We start from the raw sequence: 15,424 nt of genomic DNA, 5'->3' as shown, positions 1-15,424 counted from the left end.
GTTCTATTTCCAGTTTTTTAAGGAATCTCCACACTGTTCTCCGTAGTGGCTGTACTAGTTTGCATTCCCACCAACAGTGTAAGAGGGTTCCCTTTTCTCCACACCCTCTCCAGCATTTATTGCTTGTAGACTTTTGGATCGCAGCCATTCTGACTGGCATGAAATGGTACCTCATTGTGGTTTTGATTTGCATTTCTCTGATAATGAGTGATGTTGAGCATCTTTTCATGTGTTTGTTAGCCATCTGTATGTCTTCTTTGGAGAAATGTAAAAATATGAAACACTTCACGAATTTGAGTGTCATCCTTGTGCAGGGGCCATGCTAACCTTTTCTGTATCGTTCCAATTTTAATATATGTGCCGCCAAAGCGAGCACAAATTCATTAATCTTCTATACCATGTCTATTCCTCCATTAATCCCATCCAGGGTATATTTCAATTTATACATTATGGTTTTCACCTCAGGAATTTAACTTGGGTCTTTTTTTTAAAATAACTCTCTATTCTTATTTTTTAATTAATCAATTGTTGGTTTCACTGGTCTTTGTTGCTGCGCTTGGGCTTTCTCCAGTTGTGGCTCCTCTCTGGTTGCTGTGCGGCAGCTTCTCATCGTGGTGGCTTCTTTGCTGTGAGCCCAGGCTCCAGAGCGTGTGGGCTTCATGAGTTGTGATGCACGGGCTTAGTTGTTCCATAGCTTGTGGAATCCTCTTTGACCAGGGGTTGAACCTGTGTCCCCTGCATGGCAGGCAGATTCTTATCCACTGGACCATCAGGGGAGTCCTAAAAATAACTTTTTATCCTCATCAGGGATCATGTTCTCCTGCCTCTTTGTGTCATGCGTGATCAGTCACGTCTGACTCTTACAGCTGCGTGGACTGTAGCCCGCCAGGCTCCTCTGCCCAGAGAAGTTTCCAGGCAAGAATACTGGAGTGGGATGCCATTTCCTACTGCAGGGGATCTTCCCAACCCAGGGATAGAACCCAAATCTTTTGTGTCTCCTGCATTCGTGGGCAGACTCTACACTAGCACCGCCTGGGAAGCCCCTGGCTCTTTGCTGCTGCTGCTGCTGCTGCTGAGTCGATTCAGTCGTGTCCAGCTCCGTGCGACTCCATAGATGGCAGCCCACCAGGCTCCCCTGCCCTGGGATTCTCCAGGCAAGAACACTGGAGTGGGTCCTGTCTCTTTGAATGCCTGATAATCTTTGACCGGATGTCACACTTGTTAGGTGCTGAATAATTTTTTTTGTTATAAATCTTCTTGAGCTTTGTTCTAGGATGAAGTTAATTTACTTGGAGACAGTTTTATCCTTTAAGTTTTGATTTATGATTCGTTAGGTGAGTCTGGAGCAGTGCCCAGTCTTGGGTTAATTATTCTGCTTTATTGAGGCAAGATTTTCCTAAGTATTTCTATTGTGAATTATGAGGTATTCCAGTCAGCCTGGTGGGAGCAGGCATTATTCCAAGCATTGTGTGAGCCCTGGGTATGGTTCCCCCTAACAGTCTTGGATGGCTCCTTTCCCAGACTTGGGCACTTTCCTTACACAAAGGTGCTGGTGAATACTCTGCTAAATACTCAAGAGGGACTCACTGTAAGTCACCGTAGTTCTCTTTTCTCTGGTACTCTGTTCTTAGAACTCTGTCTTGGTTGCCCCCAGACTCTCAGCTCCATGTTCTCAAATCATAAAGTCTTCTGGTTCTGTTTGGGTTCTCTGTGTACTGTGGGCTGAAAAACTCCAGGTGGCAAGCCAAGGCAATAATAGGGCTTATCTCAATTTCTCAGGAATCCCTGTATTTTCTTGTCTGCTGTCCAATATGTTGAAATCCATTGTTCCATATATTTTAATTGAATTTTTTATTGTTCCATGTGGGAGGGTAAATATGGGTCTTAGTATCCCCTCTCAAAATCTTGTTTTGTTTTATTCTGAGTTTCTCATTATTTCTGACCTCTTCGCATCAAGCATAGAATCTGGAAAAGAGTGAGTGATCAACAAACGCTTATTGGATGGGCAGGTGGGTGGGGTATTTTGTAAGGGCTCGTGAATAATTAGATGACTAAAGGCAGAACAGGGTCCAGGTGAGCCGCCAGGATTGGTTATCATCAAAGAGAATACAAACAACGACTGCTGGCGAGGACGGGGGACCCGAGCTCTCGCAGGCGGTTAGTGCAGCCGCGGTGAGGAGCAGCATGGAGATTCTCACACGTGGTTAGTGCAGCCGCTGAGGAGCAGCATGGAGATTAATGCTGCGTGGTACCACTTAAGTGTAGAATCTAAAACAGTAGATCAAAATAGTAATGTAACAAAAAAGGAGCAGATTCGCACATATAGACTACAAACTAGCAGTTACCAGGGGGACAGGGATGAGGGGAGGGGCAAGATGGGGTGAAGGAATAGAGATACAAACTATTAGGCAGAACATAAGCTGTAAGTATATATCGAACATGGGAAACACGGCCAACATTTTATAATAACTATAAATGATGTATGACCTTTAGAAACTGCGAACCACTGTATTGCACACCTGTAATTTATGCTCACCCCATTTGGGATGGGAGTCTCCTTTACTGGCTTCTTGTGCTTGAGTTTTAAAGATTATAGGCTACAGAGCTTGGTCCGTCTTTTCTATTTACATATTGCCTCAAGGTGCTCTCATCTGACCTCATGACTTTAGGTTCCATCCAGGTACTGAAGACGTCCAAACTTACGTTTCCACCTGGACCTCTCTCTTCAACTCTAGGCTCTTATCTCCAACTGCATACTTTGAATTTCCACTCACATATATAATAGGTCTCTCAAATATAACCTGGCCAAAACATTCTCCCTGCTTCGTCCCCTAATGCATATATCTGCTGCTCTTCCAGACTTCCACATCTCAGCAAGTGGCGCCACCAGCCAACCAGTGGCTCCAGCAAAAGCTCCTAGACTCATCCCAAATTTCCTCAACCCTCGTATCAAATCTGCTGGCAAGATATGTTGGGTTTTCTCCTGAGGCATATTCCAAATTTGTCCCTGTTATACTCCACTATTTCCATCCCAGTCTTTCTTGGGCAGTAATAGTCACCCACTTCTATGCCACCCACTCCCAATCCCCGCCCCCCAACACCACCATCTACTCATCACATGCAAACAGACAACAAAGTTCTGAAAACTGAAATCTGTTATCCTTCTCTTGGGGAAAATCAGCCAGTGGATTTCTGTTACAACAAGAATTAAAGTTAAACAGAGGATCCTGTAGCTCACAAGACCCTACGTGATCCAGCCCCACCCTTGTCTTGGAACTTGTCACCCTGCTTCCCTCCACTCTTTGTGCTCACTGCCCTTCTGCTCCTTGAATAAGTGGAACTTATTCTGACCTCAGCAACCTTTCCTCCACTGGGTCATCAGACGTCATCTCAGAGCTCATCTCCTCAGAGTGGCCCTCCCTGACCGCACTATCCAAGTCCCCGCTCGCCTGTCTAGCCACAGCCCCTGTGCCACGTGGACCTCCTGTGTGGCGTGTACCACTGACATTTAGTTATTTGGTTACTCATTTATTGTCCGCCTGTCTTTCACTAACGTGTCGGCTCCAGGAGAGTAGAGATCGGATCTTTTCTATTTGCTGCTGTATCCTCAGTGCCTGGAACAGTGCAGGCACATAGCAGGCACTGAATGAGTGATAGATGAGGAAACGAAGGCTCCAAGCTGTTAACTCACTGGCCAGGATGCACATCAGCGGCTGAGCCAGGATACCAGGGCAGTCGTTTTGCCACCTGGCTCCAAAGCATGTGCCCTTTGGGGCACTCAGTGGATGTCATGAGCAAGAGTCCCAGAAACCTCTCCTCCAGTTGCCTACATAGACAGAAAATGTGTGCATGACTCAGGAAGGAGGGCCAGATCTGATGTCCTTGCTGCGGACTTTTAGGATCAGCCACTTGGGGAAGGTGTGTGGCTGCGTGTCCTGGATGCTGGATGCTGCAGCTGAGTCTCGTGTAACAAGCCAGGCAGCAGGGCTGGCGGTGGCTGCCAGGGGCTGGGGTGGGCCAGGTTCCAGCACTGGTGTGCCATGCTGGCTGTCTCTACAGGGAGAAAGCTGCTCTCACAGAACCTGGCTGTGGGCAGTGGAGGGGCCTGGCTCTCCATTCAGGAAGCTCTAACCACAGAGAAACTCTCTAGGGCCCTTGGGGCGTGCTGTCTACCATCTAAATGAAATCAGTCAACAGAAGGAAGACGGGGTTCAGCTTTTGAGGCGCTTAAAGACATCTCTCAAAGCTAGGGTCGAGAAATCGTGGTCTGAGTTGCCAGGTGACCAGGATTCCGTGAGGAAGAGGTCTGGTGTTTTGACAGCTAAGTGTATGGGGACATCCGAGACACCGAATGAAACATGCCGCCTTCTAAAAGGGAGTATGACTTGTGAGGACAGCACCATGGTCCTCAGCCTTTCCTTGGATAGAGTCTGGGGATAATTGGGGGTGGAAGGAGATGGACATGAAGAGACTGTCAGGTTCAAAGGAAGTAAAGGCTGTGTGCGAGCAAGTGCAGATGCACAGCAAAAAGAGGGGCCGGGTCTAGGTGGGGACTGCCAGGAGGAGCTGGTGACAGGAGGGTGGGACGCTGGACTGCCAGGAGGAGCGGTGACAAGTGGGGTGGGACGCTGGACTGGCAGCAGGAGCTGGTGACAAGGGGGGTGGGACGCTGGACTGGCAGCAGGAGCGGTGACAAGTGGGGTGGGACGCTGGCGGCAGAGGTGGACACGAGGCCGCTGCAAACACTCTGCTGCAGGCCCGGAAACTTCTGTAGGTCCCGCCCCAGGGGCATCTTGTCCCGCCCATTCTCTGTGTCCCTCTCTTCCCAGTCTCTCAGAAGCATTTGCTACACTCCAGGAAATCCTGGTGGGTGGTTTGGATGGGAATGCAGCCTCCCTGGAAGCTCCATTTGACCAGAAGACTGGGGCTTCCTGTGGGGAGAAGGTACAGGAGCCCCCAAACCTTCATTTTTCTTCAGCCCAGCACTCCATCCCACATCTCCACAGAAGCAGTCCCACAGTAGGTCAACAAAACTTCAAGGCAGGAGCTTCCCTGGTAGTCCAGAACACGCCTGCCAATGCAGGTGACATGGGTTCGATCCCTGGTCTGGGGAGATTCCACACGCCGCAGAGCAACGAGCCCGTGTGCCACAAATATTGAGCCTGCAAGCCTCAGCTGTTGAGCCCATGTGCTGCAACTGCCGAAGCCTCAAGGCCCCAGAGCCTGTGTTCTGCAGCCAGAGAAGCTACGGCAGTGAGAAGCCCGTGCCCTGCAGCTAAAGTGTAGCGCCCCCCACCCCCGCCGCCCCCAGGTTTTCCACAACTAGAGGAAGCCATGGCACAGCAGCCAAGACCTGATACATCCAATAAATACGTAACAATTGTAAGAAAAACTGGCCTCAAGGCAGTCAGTTTTCTATCACTTCCTCTCTGCTGGGTCCAACACGCTGAAGAGCTGCCCACCCGTGCACCTCACAGCCCTGCCTGGTTTCTTATGAGAACGCACATATCTGACAGGCCCACAGCCTTATGTTTTCAAGCTTTATGATGTCAAAGATGACTCATTAGGTCGATGCTAGCTTCACTGATTAATCTCACTTATGCACATGTCTTATTTCTCCCTGAAGGCTTGCGGGCAGAATTTATTTCTGCTACACTAGGAACAAAATAGTAGGCAGGTCTCCCGAGCATTGCATAATGCAGACTCCATCTCTTTGGCCTTCCACATTAATTTCCCTCAAATGACACCAAGGGGCCAATATGTTGAGAGCGCACATCTTTGCTCTGATGAAATTTTTGCTTTTATTTCTAATTGTTTGTGCAAAAAGCTCTGGTTTGGGTTTGTTTAGGCCTTTTGGGCAGGGAATTGATCTCCAAACCATTTTCAAATTGCTTCCACTTTGGCATCTTGCTGAACCTGACATTTTCCCTCCTAGACCAAAGCCTCAGTTGTTTTCAGTCAGAAAACAATACACACCACGCTGGCTACGGTACACAGTCCACATCTCCAATGTGGATTTTTAAAACTTTAGAGCTGTGATCCCAAGCCACTGATTGTTTGAAAGGGTTTTGCAGACTGTTCTTGAATATTGTTTTGTTAAATTAGGATTTTTCCTGGGACCTCTGCTAATTTTTGTTTGTTCCTCCATCCCTACCTGTATCAGTTTTATGATACAGGCTCAAGCTAGGACAGCCAACTACAAATAAAGTAACACAATTCTTTTTTAAAAAAATATTTTATTGGAAGCATCGTTGATTTACAATGTAGTGTTAATTTCTGCTGCACAGGAATTTCTGACTCAGTTACACATACATATATATTCTTTTTAATATTCTTTTCTGTTACATTTTATCTCAGGATATTGATAGATTTCCCTGTGCTACACAGTAGGGTCTTGTTGTTTATCCATCCTATATATAGTAATTTGCATCTGCTGACTCCACTCTCAGTCCGTCCCTCCCCCACCCACCCTCCTCTTTGGCAACCACAAGTCTGCTCCCTGTGTTTGCTTCTGTTTTATAGATAAATTCATTTGTGTCGTAGTTTAGATCCCACATCTAAGTGATATCATGCACTTGTCATTCTCTTTCTGACTTATTTTGCTTACCACGATAATCTCGAGCGGTCCGTGTGGCTGTAAAAGGCATTGCTCCACTCTTTCTTGTGGCTGAGTGGTATTCCCTTGGGTGTATGTGCCATACCGTCTCTATCTACGCACTTTTCAGTGGACGTTAGTTTGTTTCCATGTCCCGGCTGTTGTGCATAGCACTGCTATGAACAGGGGCACATGAGATACCGCATTTCTCCAGCGGGAAATATGAATCTGTGTAACTCTGCAGAAAACATTACCACCAGACTCCACAATAGTTATACTGGTGTGCAAAATAGGCCAAGCTGACAGAGGGAGACAACAGGAGGTGGAGGGAAATGTAAGGAAAGGAATTGCTGGCTAAATCCCAGGGTGGGGGGAGGTGCCTGAGGATGAGGACAAAGGAAGAGAAGAGGTTCCCTGAATCCCTGAGGGGAAAGGAGTCAAAAGGGCCTCCCCTGGTCCAGAAGTCCCCAGGCGCCTCTTCTCATCATGTGTCGGGTCTCATGGAGCTGAAGATAGTCCTGTTCCCAGCCCACTCCTGGGAATTCCAGCTCTGTGGTCCGGGGGAGGCCTGGGAACCTGTTTTTAATAAGCACACGATGCTGAGGTAGGTATGCATCGGTCCCCACTTGCAGAAACATTGTTCCAAGCTAAGAAGACCCAGGAGCAGAAGGAAACTCTCCAGTAGACCATTCCAGAACCTCACGTGTCAACCTCCCATCCATTTCATAAATACCAAATAGAATCCCGTGTGAGGCATCATTTATGTAATAGATATTTCTTACCACTCCCTGCACATATGCACACAGTTGTTTGGATTCAGCCCCAGCTGCATAAAATAAAAGGGAAGCAATTCATAATAAAGGCAGATTCGTCGGAACATGTTTATGCTTGGGCAGGCCTCCACTCAGGGACAAAATGAATCATCAGATGCCTGCATCTGTGCACAGAATCACCTCTAAGGTGACCAGCTATAGTGCAGGTAGACGCAGCTCTTATACCAGAGAGGTGGATATTGGGAGGAGGGTTGTTTCTCCTGTCTGCATGGTCATTGCATACCTGGAAAATGCCTTAGTAAAACCGTGCAAGAAGGACTTCATGATTAAGTGGAGTCCAGGTCTAAGCCCAAACGACCACGAGCAGCTTTTCACTTACATGAATGGCTGGGAAAGCACTTGAAAGGCAAGTGGGATGGACTTCCCGGGTGGTTCAGGGGTGGGGACTTCACCTTCCAATGCAGGGGGTGCAGGTTCAACTCTGGTCAGGAAGCTAAGATCTCACATGTCTCTTGGCCAAAAAAGTCAAAACGCAAAACAGAAGCAATATTGCAACAAATTCAATAAAGATTTTTTTAAAAAAAGAGAAAAGCAAGCAGGATGTGGGACACTTCTCGCTTTTATTTCCTCCGCATTGAGAAAGTCAGAATTCCAGACCTCTGCCCACTAACCGCCCACAGTACGGCCCCATCTTTGTGTCTACTGCTCCCTTTCTGGAGGATCAGAACATTAAAGCACGCCACAGTTACACAAAGAATGGACATCCCACGTGCTACTGTTTTCTTTCTTTTTTGGGCGGTGCGGGGCAGGGGGGAAGAGCCAGAAAACTGGAACAGTTCCTGTGGAATTAGTTAATAGGTTACACCAAAATGGGGATTCCACCTCCTTGCAAATTACACCCCGGTGGAGGAGCTCTCTAAGGCCTCCTTTCTGCTGGCCCTTCACTTCTGCTAAACCATATATCACTTGCTGGGTGACATTTTCATTATTTACTGCTCTGAGGCTCAGAGAGCAAAGCGGCCAGGCTGGTCTCCACTCACTTGTTCATTAGTTTTAATTAAACCCTCTAATTTTATTTATGCTGCCACAAACTGATTAACAATTTACCAGCAAAGAACAGGAAGTCTTAAAAAGCATTTTGAGGAATTCGTGGGTCTCTAAGCACAGCCCTCGCAGAAATGAGGTGGGTTGTGGGTAGAGGCTCATGCCAGGCTGGAGGAGGCAAGTTTTTAAAGCTTCAGTGCTTGGTACAACCTTGGTACAATAACTGACGGCTCTGAGATCAGCGGGTCCCCAAGGGGCTGATGCATTGAGAGGCAGTGGCTGGACCTCCTTATCTGAAGTGCCTGATAGTCCTTGTAGCTCTGGGAAAGGGGACAGGGCTGGGAGTGGCATTTGGTGCCCCTGGAGGGGAAGGGTGAGCGGGTGGGGGCAGCAGAAAGCCCATTTCTTCATCAGTGGGGGAAATGGACACTGGCCCAGCCATTTACACAACAGTCTGCTGAACAGTGTGCTGGACTCAGAGAGCAAGGAGGTGCAGCCTGAAGGTGATGGGGAAGCTTTAGGAAAGGACCGGAATTTGAAGTAAATAATAAGGACTTATAGAATATCACTGTACTCACAGCCCAGAGAGAAGCACATGAACAAAGACTCAGACATTTACTTCTCCACTTTCCAAGGGTCAGACATAGTGCTAGCTCCAAATATGGGGGCGGGGGGGGAATGAATAAGGATGTAATAGGCTGAAATGGGAGTTTAATCTTGCAACGTACATATAAGCCCCATCCCCCTCAAAATCACTACCATTGCTTTTTTAGGTCCTTCTTCTGTTCCCGAATGTGGGAGGAAGGAAAACTGGCTTTCTTTCTAGACAATATTAACTCAGACCACATCTGATAACTTTAGCCAACGTTTTCTGAGAAATGTTTATTCAAGTACTTTGCTTGTTTTAACTGGTTTTTCTTTCCTTTTTGTTGTTGATTCAGAAGAGTTCATTATTCTGAAAACTAGACCCTTATCAAATAAAAGACTTGCAAATAAATATTTCCTCCAATTCTGTGGCTGGTCTTTTCCTTTCTAGAGAGTGTCCTTTGATGCACAAAAATCTCTAATTTTGGTAAGTACAATTGATTTATTTTTTTCTTTTATTGCTGTGCTTTTGGTGTCATAGTTAAGAATGCATTGCCAAATCCAAGGTCATGAAGATTTACCTCTTGAGTCTTCATCTAAGAGCTTTGGTTTTAGCTTCCCACTTTATCCTGTTACATGTGAAAATCCAGTCCCAGTACCATTTGTTGAAGAGATAACCACTGAATGGTCTTGGCAGTAGTGTTGAACATCAACTGACCATAGATATGTGGGTTTATTTCTGGACTCAGAATTTTATTTCGTTGACCTAGGACTGTGCTGTGTGCTAAGTCACTTCAGGCGTGTCCGACTCTTTGCAACCCTATGGACTGTAGTCCATCAGGCTCCTCTGTCCCTGGGATTCTCTAGGCAAGAATACTAGAGTGGGTTGCCATGCCCTCCTCCAGGGGATCTTCTCAACCCAGGGATCAAACCTGCATCTCTTACATCTCCTGCATTGGCGGGTGGGTTCTTTACCACTAGCCCCTCACCTGTGACCACCCGTATACAAAAATATTTTAAAATAAAATCTTATCATGTAACCTCCTTAAACTTCTAGTGGATTTGATTTGCACTTTGAATAACATCTAAATTCTAGGCCTGGTTGACAGAGCTCTAGGTATCCAGCCCCTGCCTTCCATGGCTTTAGCCACAGTGCCCAATTTTCTAGTGTGTAAATTTGCCAAGTTTGTGTTTCCCTGCTGTTGGGCTGCACCCCACAGGCCTACAAGGATTGTGCTTGACCAGCTTTAAGACCAAAGAAAGAGCTGAGTCAGTGACAGGGACATCAGTGGTTTAATGGCTGGGGGGAGTGTACACGTCTGAAGCAGCGTCCTGGAATGGCACCCCACTGTACGGGTCATGGCGGCAGTCTCTACTCCGGCAAGGGGAAATTGCCAGTTACAGGGGGGACTGACATCTGTGGTGTGACATCATTGGTTACCAGAGAAACTAGCAGGCTCCTCACTGCCCTTTCGATAAGAACAGTCACTGGTTGGGCTTGGGGCAAGTATGCAGGAAGGTCAGGCACGTGAATAGGGTGTAGGTGCAACAGGCGCTGGTCACGCAGCGGACGCACAGAGAAGAGGTGTCCTGAGTGGTCCAGCTGTGCACGTGTCCTCTTCTACTTCTTGTCAAGGATCCTCTCCTGCCTAATCCCACACGGTGACTTTCCTCCTATCATTCAGATTGCAGCTGTAACGTCTCCTATCGAATACTACTCCACACTGGCTAGGAGGGCATCCCAATCACTCTCTTAAGATATTATCCTATTTCATGTTCCTATAGCATTTATTATTTCATATTTTTGCTTAAAGCATTTGTGGTTTTCTCCCTCTGATTTTATGTAAGTCTCATGAGAGCAGAGATTCTGCCCTGTTCACCCTGTGTCCCCCACATTCATTCCTCTCTCCCCTCCCTGCCAGCTGTCTATATCCAAAATAAAGCAAACTTTCCTTTCCACCAAGCTTGCCTATTTTTATTGGCTTTTGAACAGGGAGCACCCTGACTTCCACTTTTGGTTACTATTGTAGCAACTCAAGCAAATGTATCTGTTGAAATCAACCCAGAGTTGATGCTCTGCTTCCTCTAGTGGCCATTGGTGTAACAGCGTTCTCTGAGAGTTGGCTGCTCAGAGGGAGCTATTCTGATAAAGAACAAATATGTGAAATTGCTCCACAATGGCACCCCACTCCAGTACTCTTGCCTGGAAAATCCCATGGGTGGAGGAGCCTGGTAGGCTGTAGTCCATGGGGTCGCTAAGAGTCGGACACAACTGAGCGACTTCCCTTTCACTTTCATGCATTGGAGAAGGAAATGGCAACCCACTCCAGTCTTCTTGCCTGGAGAATCCCAAGGACGGGGGAGCCTGGTGGGCTTCCGACTATGGGGTCGCACAGAGTCAGACACGACTGAAGCGACTTAGCAGCAGCAGCAGCAGTGCAGCACACGGTCTATGTCAGTCTATTCTCTCCACGAATTTCAGCTGGAGTCTTATATTCTGTGAACACGTCCATGTCCTCAGGTTATTCTTAGTCGCTAAATTCTTCACACTCTTAATCAGTCACCAGTTTCCATTGATACGAAGACTAGATCAATGATAACTTTTCTTCTCATGTGTTCAGAATCACCACAAGTTTCCTTAGACATCTCCTTAATGTACAGCTACAGAGAACAGTCACAATGCTGGTTACCGACAAGAAAAAATCACACTGAAATTGTGGAGCCTACTAAAATCAGGGCACGCTGGTACGTCCTTCTGAAGTTTAGGTAAAAGAGCTGCTTACACATCTGGCTCTCTTCTTTCTACATCAGCTTTGGAGAGCAAGGTGTTTGCCGAAGATTACCAAAAGGACCCTAATGTTTTGGAAAACAAGCAAGCAATGCCCAAAACTAATCAGGGAGGGATTTGTGAAAAATCAGGAAAATAACAAAGCTGGACAGAATATATGAAACTGAGATTAAGAGACACAGAGGCTCTATCAATGAGAGAGACAGTGGTGGAGGTGTGACCAAAAGTAAGGAGACCATCCCTCATGCTCCCCCACCGTACACACTGCACACATACATATAGATATACATACATTTTCATTGGAAGCATATGGTTTTATATGGCCTTTGTTCTTAAATTTATTAGCTCATTTATTCAACATACATTTAACAGTATTTTCCAGTGGCTGCCAAGATAATTCTAAACAATACGCTTTTACCTCTGTTTTTGGATATATCAAATTTGCGCAGTATTCAGTGCACCTCCAGTACATTTTTTTTCTGCCATGGTTATGGGGAATGGAGAACCAAACTGATGCATCGTCACTACCCTGAAATTTTTAACAGAGAGAGTCGACTTAGCTCTTCTGCTTTATAAGGGCAGGGGGACAGTTTCTTACACTGATAACTAAATAGAAAGTAAAGGCAGGAGGGGGACTCTGCTGCTGCTGCTGCTGCTGCTGCTGCTAAGTCGCTTCAGTCGAGTCCAACTCCGTGCGACCCCATAGACGGCAGCCCACCAGGCTCCCCGGTCCCTGGGATTCTCCAGGCAAGAACACTGGAGTGGGAGGGGGACTCTGGTCATATTTAAATGAGTTAATATTTGTAAAGCACTCAGGACAAAACCTGGCCCCCAGTCAGGGCTGTACAAGTGCTTGTTAAGTCAAATGCATTAAAATCCAAAACAATAATGCACAACCAATAGGGACTGAGTGAATATGGAGGAAAGAAGAGGTCTTGATTGACATCTAGATATCTCAGTTTGTAAATGAGTATTACGAATAAGTTACTAAAAATCCCACTATTACATTCTGTGTCCATGTAGGCTGCTAACAAAACATCATAGACTGGGTGGCTTACAAACAACAGAAATTTCTCACAGTTTTAGAAGCTGGGAAGTTCAAGATCAAAATGCCAACAGGCTCTGTGTCTGGTGAGAGCCTACTTCTGGGACCACCACCTTTTTTGTGGTGTCCTCATATGGCGGAAAGGCTGAGGGAATATCTCCTTTACAGTGCACTTATTTCATTTTTAAGGATGTGGACAAAAAGAAGGGTCCTGTGTGTTCAGGTGGGCACAGGAATCAACAAAATCTGCTTCTAATAGGACTTTATTACTACTCTCTGTCTAGAGAGGTCAGGGGAAACTTGACTGAAAGTATACAGATCCTTTAATTAACTAAATACAAATTCATGTAAAAAAGCTTTACTGAATTAAGAGTGACTCTGAATCATCATGCATTTTCTAAATTAAAGGGATATTAAAAGGATAATTATAATTGCATGGGATATGTTGCATATTCATTTGACGTTCCAGATTCATTCTGCATCTCTCTCTACCCTGCCCTGTGCTCTAAGAGACTGGTCCATACGGACGGGCATCAACAGGCTTCCTTGCCCTCTGGCTCTCAGTGTTTTTTGTTTTGCTTGTGGCTGTGCCACTCAGTATGTGGTATCAGTTCCCCACAAGGATCGAACCCATGCCCCCAAGAGTAGAAGCGAGGCGTCCTTACCACTGAACTGCCAGGGAATTACCTCTCAGTGGTTTTGACAGGGGAGGCTCCAGCAGGTAAAATAATGGAGGAGAGTGAGGCCAGGGTATTTACCTCCCCGGTTCCCCCTTGCTGAGTGACCACAGGTTGTTGCATTTCTCTGGTCAAGCGGTCTTCTCCACTCAGCTACTGTCTTCTGAACCCATGTCCTCCCATCATCCCTTGAGGACCAGGGATGATGTATCTATTAGTTCGTTAGGGCCGCCATACAAAGTACCACAAACTAGGTGTTAAATTACAGAAATTAACTTTTGTACAGTTCTGGAGGCCAGAAGTATGAGATCAAGGTGTTGGCAGGGTTGTTTTCTTCAGAGTCGTCTCTCCTTGGCCTGTAGATGGTCATCTTCTCCCCGTGTCTTCCCATGGCCTTCGTTCTGTCTCTCTGTCCTAACCTCCTCTTCTTATAAGGACGTCAGTTACATTGGACTAGGGCCCACCCTAATGACCTCAGTTTAACTTAACAGTTTTTAGGGTCTTTAAAGACCCTATCTCCAAATACAGTTCTGTGTTTGGAGGTCCTGGGGGTTAGAATTTCAAATAAATGAGGGATGCAATCTAGCCCAAAACAGATGGCAACAGAGGCTCCTGGCCTCTCACTAGCCCCAGGGTTACTATCCCATCCTGAGTTGTTTTCCTAAATCCTGCCCACACCTCTGTAAACACTGTTATTAACTCTCCCCAACTACCTAGTCTTAGTGTACCATTTGCTTCCTGTCCAAATTCTGCATGATTTATAGGGGCTCACCCAAACAGTACACATTAGAAAGGGGACCTCATTCTCAAAGTGGTAACCATTGTATACCTGGGAAAAACTGCTCTCCCATTCAAGCATTCAAACTAATATCTTACTAATGCATTACTATTTTCATGTCTGGTCAAGACATGACCAGAGTTCTTTATTCCTTTTGAGAAAAGAAAACAAGTTATTTTGATGTGGGACGGCTCTAGGCATATGTAGATTGGCAATGCCAACAGGACAGATACAGTGCTATTACTGAGTGTTACAAGTACACTTGCCACTCCCTTTTCCTGCTCAGACCCGGAAGATTCTTCCCACAGTCACTTACTCCCAGAAGGCTCTTTGGCGCTGATCCCTGGAAAATCCACCCTTTCCCAGAGCAGGAATCTCTGGGCAAAGAAGCTGCTGCTGTTTGAGACAGCTGCCACCCAAAGGGGGCTACTCCTTCCTCAGGTGAAGCTCAATTTTCTCCCTTTGTTCTGAACCTGTGTGTGACCCTTTTGTTTCTTCAAACGTTCCCAGCTGAATTGTCACCCGGCTCAAAAATCCTCCTTTTTGATCTGAGGACAAATATTAAGTGACTGACTAAAGCAATCAAGACACTGACGTAGGCCCACTGTGTACACACACCACTCGGGGTGCGTGTGTGTGTGTGTGTAAGAGGGGGAACAAAGATAAATAAGCCCTCTCCCTATTCCTCACGTACTAACAGCCGTGCCAGATACTGAAACGAGCGGAGCTCAAGACAGCTCCTTTCCCCAAGCTTACTTTCTCTTTGGGGTTCATGGTTAATTGTCAGCACAGTCGCTCCGCACACTGCGTATCCCTCTCTACCTTTTCTGGAAACATTCTTATTCCTTCTTTTAATTCTTATAATCCCCTTTACTAAAGATGTATTTTTCACCACGCGTGAAGCGCTAGCCACAATCCAGAGATCAGCAACCAGGACCACTTCCGCACTCGGCTCGCAGGTAGAAAAGCACGGCTGTGTCACGAGCTCAAACCACGTGGCCTCACCCGGGTTCAAAAATCACCCCTACAGCCGGCGCATGCGCCCTAGGCCCCGCCCGCGCACGGCTGTCGGGTCATTGTTGGGGGCGGTGCTTACGGCGGCAGGCGACGTAGAAGACGCACGCGCCGCGCCCGGTCCT

At 46.7% G+C, this 15,424-nt stretch overlaps 1 non-coding gene across 1 annotated transcript; it reads right to left on the bottom strand.

Moving 5' to 3' along the window:
* Positions 1–269: 269 nt before the first annotated feature.
* On the bottom strand, positions 270–376 carry LOC112444782 (U6 spliceosomal RNA). The gene has a single exon (XR_003033152.1). It is a non-coding gene; the product is annotated as a U6 spliceosomal RNA (small nuclear RNA).
* Between the last annotated feature and the right edge of the window lie 15,048 nt (positions 377–15,424).

Source organism: Bos taurus, chromosome 28 (assembly GCF_002263795.3).
Source record: "Bos taurus isolate L1 Dominette 01449 registration number 42190680 breed Hereford chromosome 28, ARS-UCD2.0, whole genome shotgun sequence".
Lineage (NCBI taxonomy): Eukaryota > Metazoa > Chordata > Mammalia > Artiodactyla > Bovidae > Bos > Bos taurus.
The sequence above is the reverse complement of the archived record's forward strand: the minus strand, read 5'-3'. Positions and strand labels throughout refer to the sequence as shown.